The following is an 18,524-nucleotide window of genomic DNA, read 5'->3' on the forward strand; positions in this document are numbered from 1 at the left end:
AGGTCAGAGATCACATAATTACGAACGGCAACATCGCTTGTTCGCACCTGCACACCCAGGCTGATGCACCCCACCCCTCCTGCCGCACCACGCTTAATTGCAGCCCATGTGCACCTAGGCCCCACTGCTCACCTGCTGCCATTGGTGTGTGTCCAAACACGACGGCCAGCAGGGTTCACAATTCAGATCTAGTTTTGATTGCCAGAATGGTGTACACCTCATGGATCCCTTTTTTTTTTATTGTGCATTGTGATATGCGAGGTGGATGCGGCCATATCACCTGAGGCAGTGTGGAAGAACTGGGACATGTGGCGTCGTCGTTATCCTATTTATACGTACGCAAAGTGGGCTGGGCTTTCATCCCTGTTGCAGTTTTGACGTCGCACAATCCGCAATTTACATTAATGTAGCATGTACCGGGAGGGCAGCAACTATCACTAATGAGATGCTGTCCGAAAAGATTGAATGGACAATATCACATGTCGTTGTCAAGCTTGTGGATATGCGCAGATACACATGTCAATGGTGTGCGGTGTTATTGAAAGTGTTGCTATCGCGAAGCGCACACATGTGAATGTGCTCAGATGGAGGGAGGATCAGCAGTGAGGCTACATCATACACAGGGATAATGCTAATTACAGTCAAGCAATGCATGTCAAATGTGAATCTGAAAGTCTCACATATGACACACTACTATACTGGTAAAGCCTGACAACAGAGCATACTGCAACACAAATCTACACATTACTCTTTACCGTTTGTCACATGTGATCTAGGATGTGCACTCTGCCCGTGGCTGATGATACCCCTTCGAGCCAGCAATACCCAGGCTGAAAGGCAGCACAATAATGAGCACACACACACCAGGGGCATCGTGTAACACACATTTGTTTTTGATGTAACGTTTCAGATGCATGGCCATCACACGTGGAAGGCTACTGTACAGAGCATGAATATTGATCAAGATGAACATTGCATGTTGTGTGTACTATAAGATATGTGTACACAGCAAAAAACTTTTCAATAAAGCTCTCTAAGCAAAAGAGGTCTCTGTCCTCAAACGCTGTAGAGAGAATGTCTAAAATGGGTGGGGTCCTCAAACTGTTACAATGGGAAATGTTATGAACCAATCGAATGCTTTTTTTTAAGGTCACATGGCAATCGCGCACCGAGCGCGCAAGGAGGCTGTACCCGACACGATTTTGAGAAAGTATATTTACCATAATATAAGTTTATTACAGTTAGAAATATATACATTTTTAAAATATTTTAGATTATCGCTTGCTCTCATATACACTTTAAACTTATTTAGATATAGTTTTGAGACATAAAAAAAATGAGGGAATGGCGTACCCGGCGCGACACCATACGTCTATGATGTAACACAGGGCTTGGCAGCACGCACTCATCGCATACGGAACGCGCAGCCGGCGCGACCCCATACGTATATGACGTAACGCGTGGCTTGGTACCGCGCACCCGTTGCATACCAAACTAGCAGCTGGCGATACCTTATACGTATATGATGTTAGGCGGAACACGGTGCCACGAGGCCGTCGGATACAAAATGCGCATCATTTACGAGTTTAGCAATGTGGCGGATAGGATTCGCGTGCTGATGGAGCTTGGTACACTACCGGTACAGGAATCAAAAAGATATACATACTTTTTTTTTAAGATATAAAAAATTACATAATTTTTAAAATTACAAAAAAAATAATAGAGTTCCAAAATATTACAAAAAAGATAGAAAAAAATAGAGCTTTTACAAATATTTAAATATGAAATTAACATTTAAAATACCTTCGAAATTCACTGAAAAAAACATAGGTTTTACAGACGTTATAATTAGGAATTAGCATTTAAAAAACCTTAGAAATTCACAGAAAAAACCATAGGTTTCAGGGACGTTATAGTTAGTTGGACATTTGACTCATATAAAACCAGAGAAATTTGCCCGTTATAGTTAGTTGACCTAACTATAACTCACGCGCCCGCAATGCACTGGTGATGACATCATATATTACATCACTCATAACATGGCCAGTGACATCACTGATGATATCACTGATGACATCTCAAATGACATCACTGATGACATCATCCACGTGATAATCTGATGCACATACTGATGTCCTAATATAAACTTTGATACTCGCACTCTAAAATACAAACTACTATTTTTGAAACCATACACACAACAATGCCAGATACTACATACCACCCACTATTTCCTAGGCCTACACACACATCCAGTCACTTATACATGCAGTTACTCATCACTACAGTACTATAATATACACTCTTATACCTATACATACAGTCACACTCCGCCACTCATCCATAGAGTTACTCACACACCTAGTCAGTCATGCAAAGAATCAATCACATACCCATTTACTCATGTATACAGTTATACACACCAACTCCGTTATTTATACACACACCACATCACTTATTTATGCAGATACTGACACATACTTACTGTCTTATGCAATCACTGATACAAGCAGACACTCATTTATACACCCACTCTTCAAATAACTTACTCTCATGTATAGCCATTTATATACTCAAACACTCACATATACTGCCTTAAAACATATGTAGTTACTCACACATACACCACTGAGACATTCATTCACTCACCAACACACCCATATACACTCTAACTCACCCATACAGCTGTTCCCAGATGCACTTTTGAATCCATACAACCAGTGAATCACCCACTCAGACATCTATGCACAACCCCCACTCACCCACACAAACACTCAGGCACCCATACAGTAACACATGTTCCATCACTCACTTGTACAGTCAGTCACACACCTACTAAATAATCCATTCAGGCACTTGCAAATCCATTCATTCTTCAATACACCTTGGCATAGATATATATGAAAAATATTTAAACTTTACAGAAACACACATTCACTGGATGATGTCATCAGTGATGTAATTTGAGATGTCATCAGTGAGGTCACTGACCATGTCATGAGTGATGTAATATGTGACGTCATCACCAGTGCATTGCGGGCGCGTGAGTTATAGTTAGCTCAACTAACTATAACGGGCAAATTTCTCTGGTTTTATATAAGTCAAATGTCCAACTAACTATAACGTCCCTGAAACCTATGGTTTTTTAGTGAATTTCTAAGGTTTTTAAATGCTAATTCATAAATATAACGTCTGTAAAACCTATGTTTTTTTCAGTAAATATATATATATATATTTATTTATATATATATATATATATATATATATATATATATATATATATATATATATTTATATACATATATACATACATATATATATATGCAGATAAATATGCAACCGAAAAAACAAATGTTACAGGTACGTTATAGTTGAAGTCAGATTTTACTCAAACAAAACCAGAGAAATTCAGCTGTTAGAGTTTGCTGATTCAACTATAACTCACTCCCCCGCAATGCACAGCTTATGACCTCACATATTACATCACTCATGACAACTCAAATAACATCACTGATGACATCAGTGATCACATCATCTAGCGACTGTGAGTGTTTTAAAATATATATGAGTGTTAAATATATATATACCAACATGTATTGGTAAATCAATGAGTGTATGAGTGTCTGTATGGATGACACTGTGTGTGCGTGACTTACTGTATAAGTGAGTAATTAGGTGTCTCAGTGAATGTATGGGTGAGTGACTGGTTGTGTAAATGTATGTATCTGTCTGTCAGTTTATTTCTAAGTGGGTGTATGACTGTGTTAGTGGGTACGTGAATGGCTATATGGGTGATTGTTTGGTTGTCTGACTACCTCTATGATAGCCTCAGTGTCTATATATAGGGGTGAGGAGGTGTGTGACTGCCTGTATGGATGAGTGAGTAGGTGAGTCTGAGGCTGTATGGGATACTGAGTACATGTGTGAGAAGCTGTATGGGTGAGTACGTGTGCGTATGGCTGTGTTGGTGACTGAGTGCATGGGTCAGTATGAGTGAGTAACTGGGTATGTGAAAGGCATTATAGGTGAGTGACAGGGTATATGAGTGACTGTATACATGAGTGAGTGAATGTGACTGTGGCTATATGGCTTCTGTCTGTGACTGTATAGGTGAGTGACCATGTGTTACTATTTGCATGAGTAAGTAATTGGATGTGTGTGTAACTGTTCAGGTGAGTAGGTGGCTATGTGATTGACTGTATGGGTGAGTGTTTAGGTGTGTGAGTAGTTCTATGGATGACTCACTCCGTGTGTGAGTATTTCTATGGGTATGAGTGGAAATGTCAATGGCTGTCTTAGTGAGTGAATGGCTGTATGAGTGGCTATATGGGTGAGCAAACGGATAAGTTTGTAGATCTATGAATCAGTGAATGTGTGTGTAAGTACTGGTATGGCTCTGTGAATGGGTTTGTGAATAGCTGTGTGGAAGTGTCAGTGGGTGTATAAAAGATTCTATACAGGTGTGAGTGGGTGAGTCAGAGATGCTGTAGATGATGTCATCAGTGATGTAATTTGAGATGTCATCAGTGATGTCACTGACCATGTCATGAGTGATGTAATATGTAAGTTCATGAGCAGTGCATTGCGGGGGCATGATTTATAGTTAACTCAGCTAACTATAACGGTTGAATTTCTCTGGTCTTGTATGAGAAATATCTGACCCTAACTATGACGTCCTTGTAACCTTTGTTTTTTTTTTTGTGAATTTCTAAGGTTTTTTTAATTCTATTTGCTACCTACAAAATCCTGGTAACCTTTGGGTTTTTTCAGTGAATTTCCATGGTTTTTAGGTCGAGCCTATAGCGGTAGCGTGCATGTGCTGCTCGCTTTGCAAGGCATGCAGTATTCAGTATGAAGTGGAAGCTCCGTGGAAGTTCTGTGGTAAATTTAAATTACCTAGACTTAATTTATGCGGTAAAATTCAATACGAATAACTCAGTAAAAATAAGAGGCAGAATCCGTGGTATTCGAGGGTATAATAGGGAATTTATTCCTTACAAAGGAATGATGATGGTTCGAACCAGGCAATCGAGTTCCGTCACCACGAAGGTTCAGGAAGGGATCAGCAATACATTATTGACAGGTTATAATATATATAGTAAATGCATTACAGTAAAGACAGATGCAGGAGGCGTTACAGCTGATAAGAATACACATACGTAATGAAAAAGGCGTTACAATAGGCGTGCATAAAGGCGTATACTAGAAACGGCATTATGATGATGACACAAGTGGGTGGATCCATAAAAGAATCCTGCAAAGTCAGCAGAAATACATGGCAGAGATGCGCGCGCAGCCGCATGACGTGTGATTGACGTGTAACTAGAGGGTGAAGGGAACTTGACATTTAGCCCTACATGAGGAGACAGAAGTCTGGGATGTCAGGACAACCTAGTCCCAAATCATATCTAATATCTTGTGTTTAAGGAACTATATTATCTGGAAGGAAAGGTCTTTTCGGACAGAGTCTATTCTATACTGACTGCTAGTGCGTGTACAAGCGTCTAAGTGTCTACATGAGATGCGAGGGGGCATGGGCCTACCATGGTAACGAAAGTCATGAATTACTTGCACGGAGACAGTAAGGCCGGGCCCTTTGCTCTGCAGCTGGAGGGATGTTTACCTAAGCTACTAGACAGGAATGCATTTCTTGAGGAGCGGAGCAGATAACTTGAAGGCTGAATACAGTTTTGGCAGGCAACAGGCCGGGCTAGGCACCGTTAGCCGCGCAGGAAGTAAGACAAAGTTCATGGATACAGATGCAGGTCCAGGCTGGAGCATTCAGAGGCAGAAGCAGGAAAAGCTCGATGGCAGAATTCAGGGCCTACCTTGCCAGAGCTGGAAAACGTGAAAAGTATACCATATAAAGACGGTGGCAAGGCATACTTAGGAACGGAATATCTGACCCATTCATGGCAGATCTGAAAGAGGACATATTAACGTTGGACACAATTGTATTTGCGTCTTCATAGCTTGAAGTGGAGGGAACATACATGTACTTGTAGCCTGTACATGGAGCCGTTGGGGTCTAGATAGGGGACACAATTGATCATATTTCCTCATTCACTCCTTGTCCCCTACGGACCCTTCATGAAATATCGATCTTTAGGAATCCATCAATCTGTTCATGTAACATCATTTGCTCTTCTTTCTTCTTCCGGGATCTTGAATGAAAACTTGAACGTGGAATACACGATGTGGCACACAGGCCGCAAATCGCTGGTCCACATTGTAGACACAGGCAACAACTGAATACTATGAGAAGGCCAATACCTAGGAAGGATAGGACTTTCCATCCCCAGGCTGACAACACGCTCCAGAACCAACCGGACCATGTCCAGGTGCCTGGATTCTGATGTATCTGGTTTGCAATCTTGTGAAGACGAGTTATGGCTTCATATACGGATGGCGCGTTTTCTGGGATGGAAACGCAGCAACTTGATCCGATGACCCTACAGGCTCCGCCCCTATCGGCTAGGATGACGTCAAGAACAAGACGATTTTGGAGAACAACAATCCGCATCGCAGACTGCTCCTCTGTTAAGTTGCCTAGGGCAGAGGTAGTTTCATTCACTACTGCTTCAAGGGTTCTGGTTAATCTACGTATCAGTTTACTATTTGAGACAACACCTATGTAAGGAAAGAGACCTTTATTGAAGTCTGTATATTGTTCCCATGCTGTTTCAGTGTAGTCAACAATCGGGATATCTCTCTGGGGTCTATGGTGTACTAGATTGGTATTTCTATGATAATCAGGAGGGGCTAGGAAAACAGGTGGCAGAAGGAATGCAATGTAACAGGTACCATCCCAATCTAGAGGTAGGCGTATATATGCGGTATGACCACATACGAAGTAAGAGTGACGGGAAGCTCTAAATGTAGACTTGCCTTTATCACTGAATTCGATCACAGTAGTACATTTACTATGACCCAGGTGTACTGAACCATTCTTTCTTACACATAATTCACCTTTGACTGGTAATACGGACATGGCAGGCAAGACTAGTGCAGCTTCGGATTCTACATTCAGAATCATGAGGTTAAGTGTAAAATTACCTAATCCATATACTTCATTTTCTAGGTCAGTTCCTGTTCTTTTGGGAAGTCCCTCCTTGTTAGGATAACAGGCTTTAAGCAAAACTAAGTTCAGGTTTCCCCATACCCAGTTGCTCTGGTAAACTACAGTGTTTGAATCTAAAGAGTTAATCAAACTAAACCATGCTCCACAGGAACCATTGTGTGTGAACGGGTACGGAAAGAGAGGCAGAACTCCTTTGTATTTCTGATAGGGAGGGAGTCGGCCACATATCCAACAATTTGTAGCATTGCTGGTCTGATGGGAATGATGTAACATACTAATGAATGTGTTGTTGCGCAGCGCAAATCTATAGGACAACTCATGTGGAGGTAGTTCACTAAAAGAATGTTCGGCAGTAACATTGTAAGCAGAATAAGCACGCTTGAAAATAGGATAGTACATGTGCAACAGTACACTTGCAGCAATAATAAAAAGACTTAGAAAAAACATAATCAACAATGTCACTATACAGTGACTATGAAGTGATTTACAGTATGCATATTTCTTGAGCTGTTTCTGTCTATTTCTCTCTCTAATTCGGTCTAGAGGATACATGTCAAAGACTAAATTCAACCGATTCACCTTGGAGAGGACTTAAACAATCGAATTGTCTGACTTGCTAGACCTTAGTTTCAGTTTATAGTTTTGAGATTCGGTCTTTTCAACCAGGGGGAGTTTTGAATCAGTCTCTGGAAGGGGGCAGGGCTGAGGGTTCAAATCAGACGGTAGTCCATGAAATTTCTTGGTATGGCTCGAGTGTAACCAACCCTTGCGACCCTCGACCTTCACTGATGTCCTCGTCGTTAGAAGTACCAGTTTTGGTGTTTGCCAGCGAGGCTCCAACGGGCTCCTCCTGTCGAAGTTTCGTATGAAAACTAGGTCTCCAGGAACCACTTCATGGGGCTTTACCTCGGTGTTGTCGGGAAAGGCTGCAGCTACCTGTGAACGGCAAGATTGTAGTGAAGACATCAAGGAAGCAAGGTAATCTGTCAGCATATTACAATCAACATCAGTGATTTTACGAGGTATAGGCGTCCCCCACATATTTGGTGGCCTACCGAAGACCACCTCGTACGGGGATAGCCCTGTGCGAGAATGTGCTACCATTCTCATGTAAAAGAGTGCAACTGGTAAGGCTACTATCCAGTCGACGCCTTTCTCTCTACAGATTTTAGAAAGTCGTATTTTCAGGGTCTGATTATGACGTTCCACGAGACCTGCTGCCTCGGGATGTCGGACACAGTGGAATTTCCATTGATAGCCTAACAAGAGTGAAATGTGTTTCATTAGCTCGGATGAGAACGGCTGGCCATTATCTGAGTACACGATACGGGGCAAACCATACCGTGGGAAGAATTCACTAACTAATTGTTTGGCAGTAGTCGGGGCAGTGTAATCTGAGACGGGATATGCCTCTGTCCAACGGGAAAGAGCGCATACAACTACGAGGACATATTTGAATCCTCGACATCGTTCCATCTGGATATAATCCATCTGGAGGACTTCAAAAGGATGATCGGGAGGTTGAAATCCACCCTGCTCTACAGGTACGCCTTTACCTGGATTGAACTGACAACAAATCATACAAGTTCGGACTTTCTGTTTGGCTGCAGCTCGTAAGTGTTTGTTGAACCAAATGTGTTGAATACTGTCTAACATAGCTTTTTCTCCTAGATGTTCTGGACTATGTATTGTGTTAATGATAACTTGAACCATTGAGTCGGGGAGAAACCATATAGATTTTCCCTTCGTCATCCATCCCTGATCTGTTTGGATCCCTCCTAATTCCGTCCATTTCTTTATTTCCTCTGGTGTAGCATGTGTCTGTATGTCAATTACATCAAGGGCGGGATCCCTAACTGTCATGCAGTGTGTCGGTGTCGGAACTATTGTCTTTGTCAAGTCAGTTGCATGAGTCCTATTCTGTGCTGTTTGCTTAGCTGTTCGGTCTGCTAGGTTGTTACCCTGGGAAATAATATCGGTGACTTTTGTATGGGCTTTGCACTTCATGATAGATATCGAAGTAGGTAGATGTATTGCATCTAATAGAGCTTGAATAAGGGGACCGTGTTGAATGTTGGCACCGTGAGAAGTCAAATAACCTCTCTCTCGCCAAAGGACTCCGAAGTCGTGTACAACTCCGAATGCATAACGTGAATCTGTGTATATGTTAACTTTTCTATTTTTGGCTTGAATACAGGCTTGTGTCAGGGCAATAAGCTCTGCTGCTTGAGCTGATAATGTGTCAATACAATTTGTTTCAATGACTTCGGTGTCTGTCGTGACTGCATAAGCGGCCACTAACTCTCCTGTACTTGTTCTCATACATGAACCATCCACATAAAGTGTCAGGTCTGGGTCTGGTAATGGGACGTCTGTCAAGTCTTGTCTGGGTTTCGTCGTAATAGTAATGACTTCAATACAATCATGTGCCAGTGGGTCTGTTCCACCTAATGGCAAAAGTGTGGCAGGATTTAATGTACTACAACGTCTGATTTCTATGTGTGGCTGAAACAATGTGAGTTCGTAACCTGTCAGTCGTGCTATAGTCAAGTGTTGTGTTTGTGTCCGGTTCAAGAGAACCTCTACTGCGTGTGGTACTTGTACTGTCAATTGATGTCCTAATACTATGGAATCGCTTTGTCTGATCGCTAGAGCTGTTGCTGCGACTGATTTCAGACACGCAGGAAGAGCTTGAGCTACGGGATCTAATGTGCTAGAAAAGTAAGCACATGGCTTGTGTGATCCTGCTTGTTCCTGAGTGAGTACTGACAAAGCAGTACCTTCACGTTCTGTAACAAAGAGTGTAAAAGGCTTACTGTAACATGGTGTCGCTAAAACAGGTGCTTGGCATAAAGCTTTCTTTAAGTCTTCAAATGCTTGTGTATGTTCTGGAGTCCAAGGGAGGACAGTCGATGTCGCTGCCTCCTGGGTTGTCAACTGAATGAGTGGTTTTGCTAAAAATGCATATTGGGGAATCCACTGCCTGCAGTACGAAGTGAGGCCTATAAAGGCCCGTACCTCCTTTTGTGTCTTGGGTGGTGGCATGTTTACAATTAACTGGATGCGGTCAGGTGTGAGCTGTCTCCCCCATTTGGACAGAAAGTGCCCTAGGTACACAACTTGCTGGGCACAGAATTGCAGCTTCGAAGGGGACACCTTGTGCCCCTTGTCGGCTAGAAAATGTAAAACCGTCAGTGATGCTTTTTCACATTCGGGTTCGCTTCGGGCGGTGATCAGCAGATCATCGACATACTGAAGCAGTGCAGTGTTAACTGGCATGTGGATACTGTCAAGTTGTCTTTTCAGTGCTTGGCTGTAGATGCTAGGACTTTCTGTAAATCCTTGAGGTGCGCGTGCGAATTTGAAACTTCGTCCATTTAAACTAAATCCGAACAAATATTGGCTTTCCGGATCGATTGGGACGCTAAAGAAGGCGTTCTTGAGGTCAATTACAGTGAAGAACGTTGCCTCTGAATCAATAGCTGTCAGTAATGAAGAGATATCTGGGACCACGGGATATTGTGGTACAATGCATTTATTCAATTCGCGCAGATCAATAACTAATCGATATACTGGGGGTGCTTTTGGATCAGTTCGTTTAAGAATCGGAATGATCGGAGAATTACATACATTGGAGTCGGTTTCTACAACCACTCCTTGTGCAATGAGCTCGTCAATGATTTGTAGTAAAGCCACTACAGCATCTGGAGGTAACTTGTATTGTCGCATTCGTGGTAATACCACTCCTGCTTTGAGTGTGACTCGATATGGTGTAATGTGCATACAACCTACATCAGTGGGGCCTTTTGCCCATAAATGTGCAGGTAGATTCTGTAACCGGTGATCCATGTCTCTAGACACGTAGTGACCTTTAAAGTCACGCAAAAATAGTCGTACTCCGTCCGGAGAACAACATATTATAGCTCCTAGAGCTTTCAATGTTTTTATACCTAACAAGTTTTCTGGGCATGATTTTGTAAGCAATAGATCTGTAGTCCGTGTCAATGGACCAACTGTAAATGAAAGCGGTTGCGATACTTCGTTAATAGTAGGCTTTCCTGAAAAACCAAGGGAAATATTTTGTGAGCCTGAGAGGGGTGCCCCAGGAACTTCGTCGTGACTTATAGTTGTTCTGCTTGCCCCTGTATCAAGTAGAAACTTTCTGTCTTTCCCTAATACTTGACTCTGTACATAAGGACCCTCTTGATCTACAGGAACCTCAATAAGGGGTAAGCCAACTTCCCTCTTTAGGCTATTTCATGTGTAGCGCTGATAATCTGGATAGTCATTTTGTGCATACTGGTACATCTGTTGTGTCGTGTTTTGTGTTGCAGCAATAGGCTGTGGCTGTGGTTGTGGCTGTGGTACCAATACGGTCTGTTGTGGAACCGGCATAGACTGTACATGTTGAGGTGCTTGTTGTTGGATCTGATCCTGTCTAGGCGGACGTGGTCTCTCTTTGGTTTTACCCGTAGAGATATTATGTTTCAGCACTGCACAATCGTTTATATAATGACCTGGCTGTTTACAATAGTTGCATGTCCCTTTAACGGGAACCGCTGAATTACTGGACTGTGTCGCACCCTTTTTATGACCGTCAGCTGGAACTGACTGGGCGACGAGCATTTTCATTTTCGTGTCTTTCATACGTCTTTGTTCGTGTTCTTGTTCTTCTCTAATTCTATTCTGGTGATACTGTAACATTTGTAACATTTGTGAGGGAGTGTTAGCTTGCCAAGTGCTCTCAACTTTCAATACTCTATTTTTAACCTGTGGCAGCGAATTCTCGACTAGTTTTGTTACAAAAAGATGTGGATATGACTCGCTACTTGCTTTCAGGCCGCTATTAATACCAAAATATTTTTCAAATCGGGAATAAAAATCACTAGTGTCTTCATCGGGTTTCTGTTTACAAGCTGAGATTGCTCCCCAGTCTTCCTTTTTCGTAGTTAATAAACATGGCAATACTTGTACTAATAATCCTGGCAATGCTTTTGTTCTCTCCCCAAGCCCTACGCCTGCAGTTCGGGCAGTTTCTTCGTTTTCTAATACTGTCCAATCAATCTTTTGGTCTCCCACTTCCCATTCTTTTTCTTTGAGTTTCTCGTAAATACCGGCAGGCAATAATACTTTCAATATTTTCATAATGTCAGGATAGGTATAATCACCCATGAGTAACATGTCCTTTAGTTCACGGTGAAAACCTGCTGGATCTTTGTCATGGCTGGGCACTAATTTTTTCATTTCCAATAGTTCTATTTTAGTTATGGGTGTGTACACAAACACGCGTCTAAACGTATTGTCATCATTTCTAACTGGGTGTACTTCGCATAAGGGATTCTGTCTGTCTATGTAATACGTTTTTCTCTCCATGGAAGGAGCTGGATCATGTTCTGGACACAAAAAGACACTATATCTATGTCGGTATTCTAGAATTACTTTAATTAGATCGGTACCTAGACCTCTCCATTTGTTCATGAGTAGTTCTATCAGTATATCAGGTAGGGGACCAGGATCGGAGTGTTGGCCTTTATATAATATAAGGAGATGTTGTATCATGTATATACTAGCTAAACGCTGTTCATCTGGGGCGAGATTCAGAAACGTGTGTGCTAGCGCATCATCACTGTATTTTTCAGGACTGTCAGCCCATTGTACTGCTGACCTGGCTAATTCTTGTTCATCCATAAAATCGAGCACATGGTACCCCCTTCGTTCTCGAAGTAATTTATCAGTAGCCTGGAATAAGTGTTCAGGGGTCCTTGGATTTGGGATAACTGTTTGAAAAATTCTGTTACATTCTGGACGTATCGGACGTATGGTTTTATTAAAAGATCTTCCTTTTCCTACATAAGCTATCGTTTGTCTAGCTGGTAATTCTAATTGTCCTGTGTTCATTTCTGACTGTTCCTCCTCCTCTTCCTCTGATTCAATTTTATCTGCTTCTAACCTTCTTTCATGTATTCGTTCTACTTCTTTTCTGATCCTTCGGCACATGACTTCTATACACTTCTGTTTATCATGTTTCCCGTCTGTTATATTCTGACCCCATCTGGTAAGTACTTGCATTTCCTCCGAATCTACCTCAGGCCTATCTCTGTTTCTGATCAAGCAGTTTATGAAAAAGCGTAACAATAATTTTTGCATGTCTACTTTCTGGTATTCCATGGCCTCGCCAATACTTTCAGGACCTTGCCCTGTTTGGACAAAGCGATATATTTTGTCTAGATGTTCAACCATTCCTGGTAACGTCATTAAATAGTTTGCAGCTCGTCGTAAACGTACTGAAGATAGCAACATTCTGTCGTGTTTACCTGGCACTGGATCATATCTACAATCTGTAAGAGGCTCATTTAATATATTGTCATTAGCTCTTTGGGGTGTACGTTGGTGTGCTAAATCCCTATAAGTCAATCTAGTTGCTGGCGGTGGCGTGGAAAAACCTCCTGTCGCACCTCCTGAGGTGCCAAGTCCAAAAGGATTTGTTGGGTGTAGGGTAGAGAGTGTGGGTGCAGAAAGGACTGTAGAAACAGATGGAATGTTTAGAACGTGAGGAGGACTTTGTTGCTGCGGAGGCGGGTGCAGCTGATTTTGGGGTTGAGCGTAGTTAACAGGTGGTGTGCGTGGCTGCGCACCATTAGCATATTCGGGGGCTGCATCATCTAAATAGGAAGAAAGGAAAATGTCCTTTGCGGTCTTGGGATGTACTTTAATCGGGAGTAATGGAGGTGGCAGATCTTTTGGTACCTCCAGGGTGGCCTTAGGCAAACCCTCGGCCAGAAGAGGATACATACCATTCATAAGAGTGTTTCGTTGTCTGTCTACTTGTTCTGTTTTTACTCGGATACCTTCGTCAATTAATATGTTTTCTCGGGCTCTTTCTGAATCTTCCCTACTTTTCTCTTCCTTTCTGAGCGCTTTCTCTGTGCGTCTATGCGATTCTTTACGCCATAGTTCAATGGCATCTTTCTGTGACTGTCTGGCTTTCTTTTTCCATAATACTTCTTCTACTCTCATGATGCAATCTGCATCCCATGTCCCAGTAGCGGGCCATCTCTGACTCTCTGCTAAATCCTTGGTGTAGTCCACCCATAGATCAAGATATAATACGGCATCTAGGCCATGTTTATGGTACATAAAGTACCCCGGAGTGTCCCTAGGTGGAATGGGAACAGCTTCCTCGAGTATCCCCTTTCTAGTTTTTATCTGTCTTAATTTTGAAAATAACGGCATCTTGAACCTTGCTACTTAATTCTTACTCGGTCTTGAACACAATAATTACAATAAACACAATAATGAAGATCGAACAATCACTCATACCACGACATTTAAAACATATCACAAACTTTTTTAGAAACGAACAATAATAATTAGAATAAAACTAGTTAACTGCATAATACTAAATATACCGTATGTACTGCTAAACAGTACAGATACACTGCTAAAACAGTGCAGACCAGGTCTGTGTACCCAAACCCGTCTTGACCGGCACAAACTAATGTGCACGTCTAGATGCGTCCCCAGCAACGGTACTCACCGGGAAGCACGGAACGGAAGGCCTCGGAAGTCTGGACTGGACTAGACCAAACTGGACTGGACTCGACTCGTGACTTAGATACTTCGGAATTTCGGAATCTGGTGGGCCTCTGTATACCTCGGATCTTGCTCTCTCAGCTAGGCTCTGGTCGGGATTCTCCGCACTCCTCACCGCCTCGTCTGGGTGTTGATCGCAGCCTCAGTCGCCCCCGTTGGCCTGAGGGAGATACAGGAAATCCTGCGGGTACACGTAATTGTCCGTCCGGCTGTGGCAGGAGACCGGGTCTGCAACGCACCTCCGGCGCGTGGGGTGTGAGAGGTGTCCCTATTCGGGCGCCAATTATGTGGTAAATTTAAATTACCTAGACTTAATTTATGCGGTAAAATTCAATACGAATAACTCAGTAAAAATAAGAGGCAGAATCCGTGGTATTCGAGGGTATAATAGGGAATTTATTCCTTACAAAGGAATGATGATGGTTCGAACCAGGCAATCGAGTTCCGTCACCACGAAGGTTCAGGAAGGGATCAGCAATACATTATTGACAGGTTATAATATATATAGTAAATGCATTACAGTAAAGACAGATGCAGGAGGCGTTACAGCTGATAAGAATACACATACGTAATGAAAAAGGCGTTACAATAGGCGTGCATAAAGGCGTATACTAGAAACGGCATTATGATGATGACACAAGTGGGTGGATCCATAAGAGAATCCTGCAAAGTCAGCAGAAATACATGGCAGAGATGCGCGCGCAGCCGCATGACGTGTGATTAACGTGTAACTAGAGGGTGAAGGGAACTTGACATTTAGCCCTACATGAGGAGACAGAAGTCTGGGATGTCAGGACAACCTAGTCCCAAATCATATCTAATATCTTGTGTTTAAGGAACTATATTATCTGGAAGGAAAGGTCTTTTCGGACAGAGTCTATTCTATACTGACTGCTAGTGCGTGTACAAGCGTCTAAGTGTCTACATGAGATGCGAGGGGGCATGGGCCTACCATGGTAACGAAAGTCATGAATTACTTGCACGGAGACAGTAAGGCCGGGCCCTTTGCTCTGCAGCTGGAGGGATGTTTACCTAAGCTACTAGACAGGAATGCATTTCTTGAGGAGCGGAGCAGATAACTTGAAGGCTGAATACAGTTTTGGCAGGCAACAGGCCGGGCTAGGCACCGTTAGCCGCGCAGGAAGTAAGACAAAGTTCATGGATACAGATGCAGGTCCAGGCTGGAGCATTCAGAGGCAGAAGCAGGAAAAGCTCGATGGCAGAATTCAGGGCCTACCTTGCCAGAGCTGGAAAACGTGAAAAGTATACCATATAAAGACGGTGGCAAGGCATACTTAGGAACGGAATATCTGACCCATTCATGGCAGATCTGAAAGAGGACATATTAACGTTGGACACAATTGTATTTGCGTCTTCATAGCTTGAAGTGGAGGGAACATACATGTACTTGTAGCCTGTACATGGAGCCGTTGGGGTCTAGATAGGGGACACAATTGACCATAAAAATTCATATTTCCTCATTCCCTCCTTGTCCCCTACGGACCCTTCATGAAATATCGATCTTCAGGAATCCATCAATCTGTTCATGTAACATCATTTGCTCTTCTTTCTTCTTCCGGGATCTTGAATGAAAACTTGAACGTGGAATACACGATGTGGCACACAGGCCGCAAATCGCTGGTCCACATTGTAGACACAGGCAACAACTGAATACTATGAGAAGGCCAATACCTAGGAAGGATAGGACTTTCCATCCCCAGGCTGACAACACGCTCCAGAACCAACCGGACCATGTCCAGGTGCCTGGATTCTGATGTATCTGGTTTGCAATCTTGTGAAGACGAGTTATGGCTTCATATACGGATGGCGCGTTTTCTGGGATGGAAACACAGCAACTTGATCCGATGACCCTACAGGCTCCGCCCCTATCTGCTAGGATGACGTCAAGAACAAGACGATTTTGGAGAACAACAATCCGCATCGCAGACTGCTCCTCTGTTAAGTTGCCTAGGGCAGAGGTAGTTTCATTCACTACTGCTTCAAGGGTTCTGGTTAATCTACGTATCAGTTTACTATTTGAGACAACACCTATGTAAGGAAAGAGACCTTTATTGAAGTCTGTATATTGTTCCCATGCTGTTTCAGTGTAGTCAACAATCGGGATATCTCTCTGGGGTCTATGGTGTACTAGATTGGTATTTCTATGATAATCAGGAGGTGCTAGGAAAACAGGTGGCAGAAGGAATGCAATGTAACAGGTACCATCCCAATCTAGAGGTAGGCGTATATATGCGGTATGACCACATAAGAAGTAAGAGTGACGGGAAGCTCTAAATGTAGACTTGCCTTTATCACTGAATTCGATCACAGTAGTACATTTACTATGACCCAGGTGTACTGAACCATTCTTTCTTACACATAATTCACCTTTGACTGGTAATACGGACATGGCAGGCAAGACTAGTGCAGCTTCGGATTCTACATTCAGAATCATGAGGTTAAGTGTAAAATTACCTAATCCATATACTTCATTTTCTAGGTCAGTTCCTGTTCTTTTGGGAAGTCCCTCCTTGTTAGGATAACAGGCTTTAAGCAAAACTAAGTTCAGGTTTCCCCATACCCAGTTGCTCTGGTAAACTACAGTGTTTGAATCTAAAGAGTTAATCAAACTAAACCATGCTCCACAGGAACCATTGTGTGTGAACGGGTACGGAAAGAGAGGCAGAACTCCTTTGTATTTCTGATAGGGAGGGAGTCGGCCACATATCCAACAATTTGTAGCATTGCTGGTCTGATGGGAATGATGTAACATACTAATGAATGTGTTGTTGCGCAGCGCAAATCTATAGGACAACTCATGTGGAGGTAGTTCACTAAAAGAATGTTCGGCAGTAACATTGTAAGCAGAATAAGCACGCTTGAATATAGGATAGTACATGTGCAACAGTACACTTGCAGCAATAATAAAAAGACTTAGAAAAAACATAATCAACAATGTCACTATACAGTGACTATGAAGTGATTTACAGTATGCATATTTCTTGAGCTGTTTCTGTCTATTTCTCTCTCTAATTCGGTCTAGAGGATACATGTCAAAGACTAAATTCAACCGATTCACCTTGGAGAGGACTTAAACAATCGAATTGTCTGACTTGCTAGACCTTAGTTTCAGTTTATAGTTTTGAGATTCGGTCTTTTCAACCAGGGGGAGTTTTGAATCAGTCTCTGGAAGGGGGCAGGGCTGAGGGTTCAAATCAGACGGTAGTCCATGAAATTTCTTGGTATGGCTCGAGTGTAACCAACCCTTGCGACCCTCGACCTTCACTGCTGTCCTCGTCGTTAGAAGTACCACTTTTGGTGTTTGCCAGCGAGGCTCCAACGGGCTCCTCCTGTCGAAGTTTCGTATGAAAACTAGGTCTCCAGGAACCACTTCATGGGGCTTTACCTCGGTGTTGTCGGGAAAGGCTGCAGCTACCTGTGAACGGCAAGATTGTAGTGCAGACATCAAGGAAGCAAGGTAATCTGTCAGCATATTACAATCAACATCAGTGATTTTACGAGGTATAGGCGTCCCCCACATATTTGGTGGCCTACCGAAGACCACCTCGTACGGGGATAGCCCTGTGCGAGAATGTGCTACCATTCTCATGTAAAAGAGTGCAACTGGTAAGGCTACTATCCAGTCGACGCCTTTCTCTCTACAGATTTTAGAAAGTCGTATTTTCAGGGTCTGATTATGACGTTCCACGAGACCTGCTGCCTCGGGATGTCGGACACAGTGGAATTTCCATTGATAGCCTAACAAGAGTGAAATGTGTTTCATTAGCTCGGATGAGAACGGCTGGCCATTATCTGAGTACACGATACGGGGCAAACCATACCGTGGGAA

The sequence above is a fragment of the Triturus cristatus genome, chromosome 5_1 (assembly GCF_964204655.1).
Source record: "Triturus cristatus chromosome 5_1, aTriCri1.1, whole genome shotgun sequence".
In the NCBI taxonomy this organism is placed as follows: domain Eukaryota; kingdom Metazoa; phylum Chordata; class Amphibia; order Caudata; family Salamandridae; genus Triturus; species Triturus cristatus.